Genomic DNA, 14,382 nt, shown 5'->3' with positions numbered 1-14,382 from the left:
TTAGGAGCAGTAAGTAATAGAATGCGAAAAGAATTTTCGGCCTGAAAACCGTAGAAGGGAGAAGAAGAATACTTCTGGAGTTAAATAACATTTTTTATCACTATTATTATTTTTCCTACTAAACCAGTATAAAAAAAACTGTCCTTATCTTGTAGATAAACTTATTAAGGATTAAGTGTATCTAGATCATGAGGCTCCTTATTCAAAATCTTCAGATTCAAACTCTATATCTCTTTTACCAGAAAATAATTCTAGAAAACTAGACATCGCAATTCCATATTCTATCGTGATTACTTTTTTAATGGAATTTTTGATTTTTTATAGTTTTCTGGAATTGTGAATGCGCTTAAAATTGCAGAACAGAATCTGATTAATACAAGTCTTACTAAGAGCCAAGTTATAAATAGTGCAAGATAAGTCAAATCTTGGCCAAACCTAATATGATGTAGGAGCTAGAGTTTTACATTTTTTGAAGATTTCACCCTCAAAAGATGACTGTCTTAACAAAAAATATACGCACCTATATTTGATCTCGAACTAAAAAATTTGGAACATATTTTTTTTCTTTATATATTATTTCTTAAGTTTTTAATGACAAAAAAACAGAATTTTCACAAAGAGATTCATACTTCTAATAAGGAATTTAATAGATAAAAAAAAAATAGATTTTTATTATTATCCCATATAAGATGTATTATCCCCAGTCCCTACGTAAATCACTTGTATTATCCCCAGTCCACTTGTATTATCCCATATAAGATGTATTATCCCCAGTCCATACGTAAATCGCTTGTTCACATATCTTGGACAAACTGGACAGATTCAACCCTTTTGAAACGACTTAATCATGGTTGCAGCAAATACTTAATGCATTTCAGCTAATGCATTCTTAATGCTTAATCTATGCTTAATGCATGGTTGCAGTAAAGAGCGAAGAGGTAGCCGAATTTAAAAAAAAAAGCGGGATTCAACTGCCAAGTGACAAATATTTTCGATTCAGCACTGTTTTGAAAGTCGTAATGTTCATAGATTTTTAATTGAAGAAGGATTGATAATTATGACATGTATTTTTGAGATTTTCAAAACACGGCACCGCCTCAAAAATGAAGTCAAATTGAAATAAAAATTATGCCGTTGAAACCAACTTTGTCTAAAATCTTTAAATGAAGATTATATTTCAAAACAATTACTTCTATGTTCTAAAATTATTCTCTCTAGTTCTGTAACTTTCAAAGTTTCTTCTACCTATAATTTAGACTCAGGTGGACAAAATTTGACATGCTGTGCTAGTATCTCTTAGAATTTATTTTTTGATAAGTACATTACACAAAATAGCTAGCAGTTGCTATTAGAAGTAGTCGTAGTAGAACTTTCCGTTACTCGTCAAATTCTTGAATATCAAAGTATTTTTTTTTTTTACGAGGGAATACAATCAACTTGCAAGTTTACAAGAACACTCACACATTGCACGAAAGAGCAATCACATTGCATGAGTAAGACTAACATGTCCTTCTTTTTTCGTTTTTTTATTACAAAGAAGGGACTCTCCTTTTCTCTTCATGCATGCAGGTGTTACTAATAAAATTTGTGAAATTCTCTAAGTGATTATTAGGGATCATAGGCCGTTGATTTCGAATTGAAGCTATCAAGTATTTTGCGCAATAGGTTGCATAGGTTGCATAAAGACTGGGCTGGGTAATTGTAGACAGAGAAAAGCCAAGACAGATAGTCCAAGTAATTGAGAGGCAATTGTTTAAATGGCTGGGGCACGGGTAAATGGCAGGAGTATGAATGACTCTCTTATTGGACACATACTTATCAGGTTAGTTTTTGGAAAGGCATGCATAGGAATTCAGGAAATTATACCTTTGAGCAGAACAGTCCCCCTACAGTCTTCAAGGCAAGGATTATAAGTTGTGCCCATGGGGCATATAAGGCTTTTATTTAAAGCTTTGTTGTAAAGGCTGAAAAAGGGCTTATTCACCCTGAAATTCTAACGTATACGGTCCCTTCTAATAACTAAAAAGGGTTTGAGGAAAAATAAAACCCCGTTCACATCCACCTTCTTACGACACATCTCTCATCAAAAATTTGAAACAGCTATTTCGCTCAACGTAGTTGGAAGTCTTGGGCCTTAGGTCTTCCAGGATGACAACTCCTCCCCCTACAGCCCTCCAGCCAAGGGTTGTAAGTTATGCCCTGGGGGCATGTAAAGTTTTTATTGAAGCGTTGTCGTTGAAACTTCAAAAGGGCTCATTCAATTGGAAATGAAAGGGCTAGTGCCTCTTTTTCAAATAGTGAAGCCATTTTATTCCACGCAGTTCAAAGTTCAGGAAATTATATCTTTGAGCAATATACTCCCCTCCCCCCACAGTCTTCAAGGCAAGGGTTTTAAGTTATGTCCTTGGGCCATATAAGATTTTCATTGAAAGGTTTGTCGTAGAAACTTGAAAAAGGGCTCATTCGATTGGAAATTCAAAGGGATAGTGCCCTTTTTAATAGTCGAAAGTGATTTGAGGGCAACTGACCCCCTCTCACGCCCATCCTTTCCCCAAACACATCCAATCAATATTTTAGATAGCCATTGCATTCAACGTAGTTGAAAGTTTTGGAACTTAGGTCTTTAAAGATGACAAGTCCTCTCCCCCCACAGCCCTCAGGGCAAGGGTTTTAAGTTATGCTCTGGGGGCATATAAGGTTATTATTGAAAGCGTAGAAACTTCAAAACGGTTCATTCAATTGGAAATTGAAAGGGCTAGTGCCTTTTTTAATAGTTAAAAGTGATTGGAGAGCGACTAACGCCCCTCTCAATCCCACCATTTTCCCAAAGACATCCAATCAAAATTTTGAGATATCCATTTTTTTCAACTTAGTTGAAAGTTCTTGAAATTAGGTCTTTTATGATGATAACCCCCTCAGAGCTATCATTGCAAGGGTTGTAAGTTATGCACTGGAGGGATATAAAGTTTATATAGAAAGTTGTTATAGAAATTTCAAAAAGGGCTCATTTGATTGGAAATTGAAATTGCCCTTTTTAATAGTCGAAAGTGAGTGGAGAGTAATTAAACCCCCTCTTACGCCCACCATTACCCCAAAAACATTCAATCAAATTTTAGAGATAGCCATTTTGGTCAACGCAGTTGAAAGTTCTGAAAATTATGTATTTAAGGATGACAAACCCCCCAGAGCCCCAAGGGAAAAGGTTGTAAGTTCTGGCCTGGGCACATATGAAATGTCTATAGATAGAGTTGTCGTAAAACTTCAATAGGGGATCATTCAATGGGATCTTGAGAGTGCTAGTACCCTATTTAATTGTTAAAAGTGAGTGGAGGGGAATTATCCCCCTTCTCACGTCCACCCTTTCTCCAAACACATCAAATCAAAATTTTCGGGTAGCGATTTTGCTCAACGTAGTATAAAGTTTTTGAAATTTTGTATTTCAGAATTACACCCCCCCCCCCCCCCAAGCACTCAGGGCAAGGATTGTAAGTTATGCCCTGCGGGCATATAAGATTTTTATTGAAAGTTTTGTTGTAGAAACTTCAAAAGGGCTCATTTGATTGGAAATTATAAGGGCTAGGGCCATCTTTAATAATTGAAAGTGATTCAAGGAGAGCGACTACCGCCCCTCTCACGCCCACCATTTCCCCAAAAACATCCAATCAAAATTTTGAGATAGCCATTTTGTTTAACGTAGTTGAAAGTTCTGGAAATTTGGCCTTAGAGGATGACAACCACCCTAACAGACCTTAGGGTAAGGGTTGTAATTTATGCCCTGGAGGCATATAAGGTGTTTATAGAAGACGTTGTCGTTTCAAAAAGGGTTCATTCGTTTGGAAATCGAAAGGTCTAGTGCCCTTTTAAATAGTCGAAAGTGATTGGAAGGCTTGACATTTTTATAGTAAAGATTGATGCGAGTATAATGTATTATTTGTTGTTGTTATTGTTGTTTAGACCAGGGTACTTCGTATCGAAGGAGTTGTCGTGGGAACTTCAAAAAGGGCTCATTCGATTGAAAATAGAAAGGGTTGATGCCCTTTTTAATAGTCGAAAGTGATTGGAGGGCAAATAATCCCACTCCCCCTCCCACGCCCACCCTTCCATTTGCCCATTATGTTTAAAAACTAAATGTTGCCTTAAGATTAAATCAAAATGCACTGTGTTAATGCCAATTCCCAATACGACATTTCAGCAGTATCCCAAGAACGACTGAGGGCATTATTTTCAAACTTTCGGGGCTACTACTGCTCTTAAAATTTAACCAAATCAAAATAGCGTAAGTGTATCCAAGCTATCAAAGAAAGTAGACAGATTTTTTTGCGAATGGTATCAAGTTTTCCATTTCAGGTCAACTAGAGGAGGTATGAACTAAATTAAGCACTATCATTTGTGTCCAGATTTTTCAAAGACTGATGCTGATGAAAATTGCTAAAAATTTTTCTCCAGCATACAAATAGCAGGCCAAACTATAAAGTCTTAAAAAACAAAAAGATTTGAAGTATTATTTTCATTTTCCCTGCAAAGACAATGTCAATATAAAACGAACAGAAATTAATTAAAACAACTTTTTCTACAAAATAAGTATTTCAAAGAAAAGTAAAGAACTCCATTAAACAAAAAATGAGCAAAAATAAAATAAAATAATCTACCAAGCGTGAAACTACCACAAATTAGCATCGATAAATAAATGAAACCCAAAACGAACAGGAATTACAATAAATAACTGAGTCAGACTCAAAACAAGCAGAAATTAACATAAGTTGGGCGCAAAACCCCTATGCCTTCCCAAGGCCAGAACAAAATTTGCACTTTACTGAAAAAATAAAAATGAATGTGCATTGTCAGTTTAATATACATATACTGATATTTAGTAATCAAAATGTTAATAATATTTGATTTATTAAAGTTATAAAAGTAAAAAAAAATTATATTTTTGAATATCACAAAAAGCCGTAAACGAAGAAAGAAACAAAAACTGACATGGTGCTAAGAAAGGTATGAACACATGGGACGTTCGAAGATGATTTAGAATAAATTTTCCCTTTCCGTACTATTTCGATACACCCTGGTTCAGACAAGTGCACGGAGCTTTTTTATGGGAGAGTAGGAAGATAATTCGTTTTGTATCATTTCACAAAGAAGTGCTCCAGAAGCCCTTAGAACAAATTTAGGATATCCCAGGGGGGGGGTTCTTTTGTATAGTTTTTGTAGCGTATATTCTACATATTAATACTTCCCCGCAAAAGTTTTGCAAGCAACGCAACTTTATGACTTATTGAAACACAGTATAGTCTTCACGCTAAAATTTGAGAAACTATAAACTCAGAAAAGTAAATGTCATTGAGGCAGGGTTTGTAAAAATGATTTTCACATCCCTTGAGTTTGAACTTTGTTGAGGTCTACCCTTAGGTTGAGGTATACCATTAGGGTTTATGTTTACTGTATTTATTGTATGTATTTTGTATGTATCTTGTATTTACTTGAATTTATTAATTCGAGTGTTTTTTAAAAGGTTCGATTACTTAAAAGAGCGCGTTAGATACTAACAAATACTTAAGTTTTTCGTTGCCAAGTCCTCAATTTAATTTATTTAACCATTTATTTTTAAGTTTTTGTTTAATTTAAATTAAATTTTTTGTTCCTCTATTTGGTTCTACAAGGAATATTCAAGACGTTCACGACTATTAACATACTCTTGATTCACTAATAAATTGACATATTTGACCATCAATATAATATTATGCAGTACTATAATTTGACTATTAACAAATATATTCAAGGTGTCAAAGAACACCTAAGATGTTATATACAGACGTCATAATACAGAGGGAATGTCATAAGAGAGGAAACTAATTTTCCTCTCTATGTATTAATTATACCTCTTTATGTATTTTTTTCTGCTTTTACTTTACATCAGAGCAAAGTTAAAAAAGAACCGCTTTTACCAAAGTGACACAATGCAGGTGACACAAACTGACATACAGAGTGACAATACAAAGTGACACAATACCTGTATATATTTTTTTTCATACCTTTTTCTAGCATATGTCTCCATTTTAACCTTGACCAGGCTATTTTAAAATAAATATACACAATTTAAGATTTCACTACTTTCAAAAAATTTCAGGATGGATCCGAAGAGACTTGAGCTTTTAATTATATTAAATAAAAAAAACAAGTTTTTTTTAACTGAAAGTAAGGAGCGACGTTAAAACTTAAAACGAACAGAAATTATTCCGTATATGAAGGGGGCTGTCCCCTCCTCAACGCCTCGCTCTTTACGCTAAAGTTTTTTTATTGTTTAAAAAATAGAGTTGTGAGAAAGTCAAACTTTAGCGTAAAGAGCGAGGTGTTGAGGAGGGGACATCCCCCTTCATATACGGAATAATTTCTGTTCGTTTTAAGTTTTAACGTCGTTCCTTACTTTCAGTTAAAAAAACTTGTTTTTTTATTTAATTTTTGAACGTTTTTGTATTAATGCAGGTTTTGATTTTGGCTCACCGTACATATAATTAAAACAAAATTTGCATATTATATTTGGTTAAATGGCTTTCTCGAAACTTGTTTAATTTTATTTACGAACGTTTTTATTAGTAATAAATATACGTAACTTAGAATTAACTTACGTAACGAACTTCTATATTCATAAATTTTTAACACGTATATTAGGGGGTTCGCCCCCTAGTCAATACCCTGCTCTTTAAACTATAGTTCGAATTTTTTTTCCAGTTCTTTAAAAATGACCTCTTAATCACAATCAGTTGATCAGTTGAAAAACTTGTTTTTTTTATTTAATTCCTGATCTTTTTCTTTAATAATGCTGTGAAATCCGGCGCCCCCTTCATCGCAATGTCCCTTCCCCCATGAACACTTCCTTCATGGAACGATCCTTCCCTCTCGGCCCCGGCCCGCGCCTTCCCCCACCTACCCGAAAAAATTTCCTCTGAAAAAGTCTGTATACTTCCCAATAACCAAAACTATATATTAAAATTGAGTAAAGTTCATAACTTTCAGCCCTCCCCCTGGGGACTTTGGGGGATCAAGTCATCCTAAAAGACATTGTTATCTTATTTTTGACCATGCTGAACAAAATGTTTATCTCAAAATTTTGATACGGTTAATTAATAGAAAAAATAAGTGTTGAAGGGGGCCTTGTTACCATCAATTTTTTTTGGTCAATTAAAAAGGGCCCTTGAAATTTTAATTTCCATTCCAATTAGTACTTCAACGACATTATAGGAACAATGTTTCGATGCTATCACCCATGGGAAAAAAAAAAAAAAAACAACAAACAAACAAACAAATAAACACGCAACCGGGAACTTTATTCGGGCAAAAAATGGAAAATTCCACATTTTTGTAGATAAAAGATTTAAACCTCTATATTATGGTTCTCTGATACATTGAACATGATGGGGTGATTTTGATTAAGGTTCTATAACTTTTAAGGGGTCTTTCCCCCTTTTTTCAAAAATCAGCCAAATTTTCTCAGGCACGTAACTTTTGATGGGTAAGATTAAACTTAATGAAACTTATATATTTGAAATCAGAATTAAAATCTGATTCCTTTGATGCATCTATTGGTATCAAAATCCTGTTTTTTAGAGCTTCGGTTACCATTGAGCCGGGTCGCTCCTTACTTACAGTTCGTTACCACGAACTGTTTGATAGCGAGCCACACACAAATTGTTGTGTAACTTAGGAGCAGTAAGTAATAGAATGCGAAAAGAATTTTCGGCCTGAAAACCGTAGAAGGGAGAAGAAGAATACTTCTGGAGTTAAATAACATTTTTTATCACTATTATTATTTTTCCTACTAAACCAGTATAAAAAAAACTGTCCTTATCTTGTAGATAAACTTATTAAGGATTAAGTGTATCTAGATCATGAGGCTCCTTATTCAAAATCTTCAGATTCAAACTCTATATCTCTTTTACCAGAAAATAATTCTAGAAAACTAGACATCGCAATTCCATATTCTATCGTGATTACTTTTTTAATGGAATTTTTGATTTTTTATAGTTTTCTGGAATTGTGAATGCGCTTAAAATTGCAGAACAGAATCTGATTAATACAAGTCTTACTAAGAGCCAAGTTATAAATAGTGCAAGATAAGTCAAATCTTGGCCAAACCTAATATGATGTAGGAGCTAGAGTTTTACATTTTTTGAAGATTTCACCCTCAAAAGATGACTGTCTGAACAAAAAATATACGCACCTATATTTGATCTCGAACTAAAAAATTTGGAACATATTTTTTTTCTTTATATATTATTTCTTCAGTTTTTAATGTAAAAAAAAACAGAATTTTCACAAAGAGATTCATACTTCTAATAAGGAATTTAATAGATTTAAAAAAAAATTGATTTTAAAGAAACTTCTGAAATTGATGGAATATGAAAAAGGACTTAACATGTCGCACAAGGATATTAAACACTGGTATAGCTAGCAGTCTGCTCGGGGGAAAAGCAAAGAGCCACAATTTTCTCAGTATAAACTGCGTAAAACCTATTTCAGACCGTATTTTAAGAAAAATCACTCCAGCTTTATTCCTTATTTTAAAATTGCCGAGATTCAACGTTCGAAACAAAGCATTAAAAGCAAAAATAAAACTAAGAAACCAAAACAAGTGTGATTTTCAACCAATGGAAATGAAACAACAAAAAGACAAAGCAGATATTTCGGCAAGGAGCTCCACCAAGCCGTACTCAGCGCTCAAAATAGGAAAAGAAAAACAAAGTTTAAAAAAAAACAGAAAACTAAATTTTGAAGTTCCTGTTTCTCTCTCACACGCTGGAAATTACTCTTGTGTTGGTTTCTTAGTTATTTTCATTTTTCCGTATTTTCTTAGGTTTTCGTTAAACGTCATGTATAGTTAGGGTGGTCTTAGAACGTATTTACCGAGCCTTGGACAGGGACGGCACCTAGCATCCTTCGATTTTGCGGCTGTACTTACAAAGTTAGTTACTGTTAGTTACTTACTGTTATTAGTTACTTACTGTTCATTGAATACAGCGGTAGAGGTCTTAAATTTCATCCATTCCTGATATTATCGACTGAAGAACACCTCAAGAAAACGTCTGTTCCGTTGTGATGAGTCCAACAAACAGTTCTATTTGTATGGTTGAAATCCAATGTCAATGTTTCTTGAGTTTCTATTACCGACGTTGGCGAAACCAAACTGCCATTAAGATATGTATGGCGTATTTCCGAAGATGTCACTAGCAGCAAAGACGGAGGCTCATTTTTCGGATCTAGAAGAAGAGTAGTGGGGTTGAATGCAGGGATGATAGTTAAATATTGTTTAATTTTTATAAGCATTAAACATTATTTACATTAATTTGTATAAAATTTGTACTAAATTTAAAAATATTATTAATTTGCATATTAGATAAGCAAGAGTAACCTCACATTTTAGTTGCTATTATAATCGATTCAAAGAAACTGCTTAGATGTACAGTTTGCGTAGATAAGAAGTGGTCAACGGAATATAGTCTCTGTAAATGTAAAACATGCACCTCAAGGAAACTGAATAGTAGATAACGAATACTTCAATTAAGCCCTCCCTATAGTAGCTATTTAAGACATGAAAAAGAGTAGGTCAAAAAAGTCCATCTAAAAATCCATAAGCCAAAGCAGTTAACATTTAGATGAAGGAAACAAAATAACATATAATTCTTCCAATATTATAACTCTCGTTTCTTTTCCACAAGATAAGATAAACTTTTGTTTGAAAACTATATTGAAAGTACTGTTGTTTTTATGAGACAAAAAGAAAATATTACTAACTTAAAAATTTCAAAAAAATAGTTGGTTTGAAGAAGTTGCCACCCTTTCCCCACTCAAGTAAATTCCTTCATACATGCTTGATCACTAGACTGCTTATGCCACAACTGTTATGGGTTTCTTTTTTATCGATTTATTGCAACAGGGTAGTGCTATTCCGTTACAACTGAGTATTAGCATTTCAATTCAAAATCAATCCAATCATTGATTACCCACAACTACTAAAGAACAAGTAGTACAAGTGGAGCATAAACACAAAAATAAAAATAAACAAAAGAAAACAAAAAAGAGCATCAACAAAGCACTTCTACTATTAATTTTCTTCAAAATTAATTTCTACTAAGAAAAAAACTGTAAAAGACCATGATCAGGGCCAGTTTTACAAAATGCATCTGCAGAAAGCTTTTTGTATAGGTCACCGAGCTTTTGAGTTACATCCGTAACATAGAATTTTTTAACTATATACCTATTTCTAGTCGATGGCGGCAGACAAAGAAAAAACTTGCAAAATTTGAAGTATGTAACTTTAATCTTTTTAGAATCCTTTAGCTTAAGAACAGAATGAACACCCGAAAAATAAAGTACAGAATAATAAGAAAAAGTCGAGATTAAGCACCCAAAAGCTCTTCTGTTATATTTTCCACGGTTTGCTACAATTTTTGAATAACAGAGCTGAATTTTTCTTACTGCATCAGCAACAATCTGTTTACGGAAAAGAGCTAGAGAATTAGAAACAGTAATACCAATCCACCGAAAGGAAAAGACAGAAAGTACAGAAAATTCATTACATACCAGGGCAGTAGACGGAGACAGATTATAAGATAAGAATTCACACTTGTCAAGATTCAGGGATAGACCAATAATTAGGAAAGACTGAGAAACTAAAGAAACCATCGCAGAAAGAGCAGATTTAGTACGACTAATCAAGAGAATGCCATCAGCATAGGCAATGTAAGAAATATTATTAGAACCAGAAAAATAAGTGCCTGAGATCTTTTCCAGAACAGTAGAAATACAAATTTGGAAAATGGTTGGTGATAAAACACCTCCCCGCCTTACGCCTCGAAGCATTTTAATAGTTGTTTCTGGAGAAGATTTCAGGCGGATTTAAGAATTAGAATACTAAAACCGTAGAAGGTAATTAACCGAAAAATTAACACCAGAAGAAGCCAAAGAAAATAAAAGCTGGTTATGAACAACAGAGTCAAAAGAAATCGAGGCGGAAGTAGTAATAGTCGTAGTAAGAGCTGTAGCAAGAATATCCCAGGAACCATTTATCAAATAAGGATAGTAGGGATCGTAGTGGTAGCATTTATAGTTACGGTAGGATTAGTCCTGATGGTAGTAGCACAGCTTGGTATAGTCCTGGTTGGGGTAGGAGCGGCCATGGTGGGAACAGTACTGGTAATAACAATAACAGTAATAGATGGAAGTGGTAGAGATAGAGAGAGAATAGCAGTATAGATAGAAGTAGTAGTAGTAGTAGTAGTATTAGGAGTTGTAGCAGGAACATCCAAGGTATTAGTTGTAAAGGTAGGAATATTGGTGATCGTAGTAGTAGCAATTATAGGTGCGGTGGGAGTAGTTCTCATGGTAGCAGTACAACTTTGTAGTCTTGGCAGAGGTAGGAGTAGCCGTTGTGGGAATAGTATTGGTAATAGGAATAACAGTATAAGATTGAAATAGTAGAGATAGAATAACAGTAAAGATAGAAGTAGTAGTAGTGATTGTACGAGTTGTAGCAGGAATATCCAAGGCATCAGTTGTCAAGGTAGGAATATTAGTGACCGAAGCAGTAGCAGTTATAGTTGCGGTAGGAGCAGCCACGGTGGGCATTGTAATGGTAGTAGCAATCACACTAGAAGAAGGTTTTGGTACTTTCCAACAATTATCAAATATTTAGTTTGATCATTTTTTTTTTAATTCTTCTTTGGTTTTAGTTGCTATGTATTACGAGTTGCTATGTATGCTATGTACTACGACAACTTTTTTAAGTTGCTATGTATTTCTTCCTTTCTCCGTACTGAGAACACCTCGTTGAATACAGGCAAAATATTTCTGTGCTTTTTTTCTTTTCCTTCTTACTGGCCATGGACCCGTTGATTATTCAAGATTTTTTTGTTTGTTTTTTCCTATTAGGCCAGTTCGGCTTTAGATTTTTTATGCATATTATACGTAAAATATATATACTTCAACAAATAACCTGCCCATTTCTAGGTTCACAAGGAAGTTAGACAAAGAAGATGTGTATTAAAAAGAAAAAAAATAGTAAACATATCATCTTAAAAGAAAGATCATAAAATGCAACATTCGACACAAAACCGACAAATTATAAAAACTATAGAAACAAGAACATAAAAAGAATGAAACATGACAGCACGTGGAGGTCAAGCAAACAAAGTGCACGAGGAAAGGAGAACGGACCAAAAAGGAAAAAGTTAAAAAAAAAAAAAATTACCAAGTTTAGACAGTTCGAGGGAGGAAACCCTGAAGACTGGGGGGGGGGAGTGTATTGCTCAAAGATATAATTTCCTGAACTTTGAACTGCGTGGAACAAAATGGCACTATTTAAAAAGAGGCACTAGCCCTTTCATTTCCAATTGAATGAGCCCTTTTGAAGTTTCAACGACAACGCTTCAATAAAAACTTTACATGCCCCCAGGGCATAACTTACAACCCTTGGCTGGAGGGCTGTAGGGGGAGGAGTTGCCATCCTTAAAGACCTAATTTCCAAAACTTTCAACTACGTTGAATAGCAGGCTATCAAAAAATTTTGGTTGGATGTGTTTGGGGAAAGGCTGGGCGTGAGAGGGGGGTTAGTTGCTATCAAATCACTTTCGACTATTAAAAGGGTTACTAGCCCTTTGAATTTAAAATCAAATGACCCCTTTTTCAAGTTTCTACAACAAAGATTTCAATAAAAACCTTATATGCCCCCGGGGCACAACTTATAACCCTTGCCCTGAAGACTGTGGGGGGAGTGTCCTGCTCAAAGGTATAATTTCCTGAATTCCTATGCATGCCTTTCCAAAAACTAACCTGATAAGTATGTGTCCAATAAGAGAGTCATTCATACTCCTGCCATTTACCCGAGCCATTTAAACATTTGCCTCGCAATTACTTGGACTATCTGTCTTGGCTTTTCTCTGTCTACAATTACCCAGCCCAGTCTTGATGCAACCCATGCAACCTATTGCGCAAAATACTTGATAACTTCAATTCGAAATCAACGGCCTATGATCCCTAATAATCACTTAGAGAATTTCACAAATTTTATTAGTAACACCTGCATGCATGAAGAGAAAAGGAGAGTCCCTTCTTTGTAATAAAAAAAACGAAAAAAGAAGGACATGTTAGTCTTACTCATGCAATGTGATTGCTCTTTCGTGCACTGTGTGAGTGTTCTTGTAAACTTGCAAGTTGATTGTATTCCCTCGTAAAAAAAAAAAAAAATCCTTTGAAATTCAAGAATTTGACGAGTAACGGAAAGTTATAATACGACTACTTCTAATAGCACCTGCTAGCTATTTTGTGTAATGTACTTATCAAAAAATAAATTCTAAGAGATACTAGCACAGCATGTCAAATTTTGTCCACCTGAGTCTAAATTATAGGTAGAAGAAACTTTGAAAGTTACAGAACTAGAGAGAATAATTTTAGAACATAGAAGTAATTGTTTTGAAATATAATCTTCATTTAAAGATTTTAGACAAAGTTGGTTTCAACGGCATAATTTTTATTTCAATTTGACTTCATTTTTGAGGCGGTGCCGTGTTTTGAAAATCTCAAAAATACATGTCATAATTATCAATCCTTCTTCAATTAAAAATCTATGAACATTACGACTTTCAAAACAGTGCTGAATCGAAAATATTTGTCACTTGGCAGTTGAATCCCGCTTTTTTTTTTAAATTCGGCTACCTCTTCGCTCTTTACTGCAACCATGCATTAAGCATAGATTAAGCATTAAGAATGCATTAGCTGAAATGCATTAAGTATTTGCTGCAACCATGATTAAGTCGTTTCAAAAGGGTTGAATCTGTCCAGTTTGTCCAAGATATGTGAACAAGCGATTTACGTATGGACTGGGGATAATACATCTTATATGGGATAATACAAGTGGACTGGGGATAATACAAGTGATTTACGTATGGACTGGGGATAATACATCTTATATGGGATAATAATAAAAAATGGACTGGGGATAATACAAGCGATTTATGTATGGACTGGGGATAATACATCTTATATGGGATAATACAAACGAACTGGGGATAATACAAGCGATTTACGTATGGATTGTGTATAATACATCTTATATGGGGTAATACAAAAGGACTGGGGATAATACACGCGATTTACATAGGGACTGGTGACAATACATCTTATATGGGATAATACAAACGGACTGGGGATAATACAAGCGATTTACGTATGGACTGGGGATAATAAATTTTATATGGTATAATACAATCGGACTGGGGATAATACAAGAGATTTACGTAAGGACTGGGGATAATACATCTTATATGGGATAATACAAACGAACTGGGGATAATACAAGCGATTTACGTATGGATTGTGGATAATACTTAT

General features: G+C 34.3%; 2 protein-coding genes across 4 annotated transcripts in view; one reads left to right on the top strand and one right to left on the bottom strand.

Moving 5' to 3' along the window:
• Positions 1 to 9,249, bottom strand: part of LOC148940604 (methionine adenosyltransferase 2 subunit beta-like) — a 297,990-nt gene extending 288,741 nt beyond the window's left edge. For 2 of the 3 annotated variants that reach the window (XM_089105447.1, XM_089105446.1), the window contains exon 1: positions 9,000 to 9,249. The gene's annotated coding sequence lies outside the window, so the exon portion shown is untranslated. Of the gene's footprint in view, positions 1 to 8,995 lie in introns of all 3 variants that reach the window. The other variant, XM_089105448.1, reaches the window with a different exon arrangement.
• The window catches only part of LRP1 (LDL receptor protein 1), a 654,607-nt gene that overhangs the window by 223,288 nt on the left and 416,937 nt on the right, over positions 1 to 14,382 (top strand). The gene's annotated exons all lie outside the window — the stretch shown is intronic.

This window comes from Artemia sp. Qi Xiang Cuo, chromosome 19 (assembly GCF_049724085.1).
Source record: "Artemia sp. Qi Xiang Cuo chromosome 19, ASM4972408v1, whole genome shotgun sequence".
NCBI classification, from domain to species: Eukaryota; Metazoa; Arthropoda; class Branchiopoda; order Anostraca; family Artemiidae; genus Artemia; species Artemia sp. Qi Xiang Cuo.
Note: the sequence above shows the minus strand (reverse complement) of the source record. Positions and strands in the feature narration are given on the sequence as shown.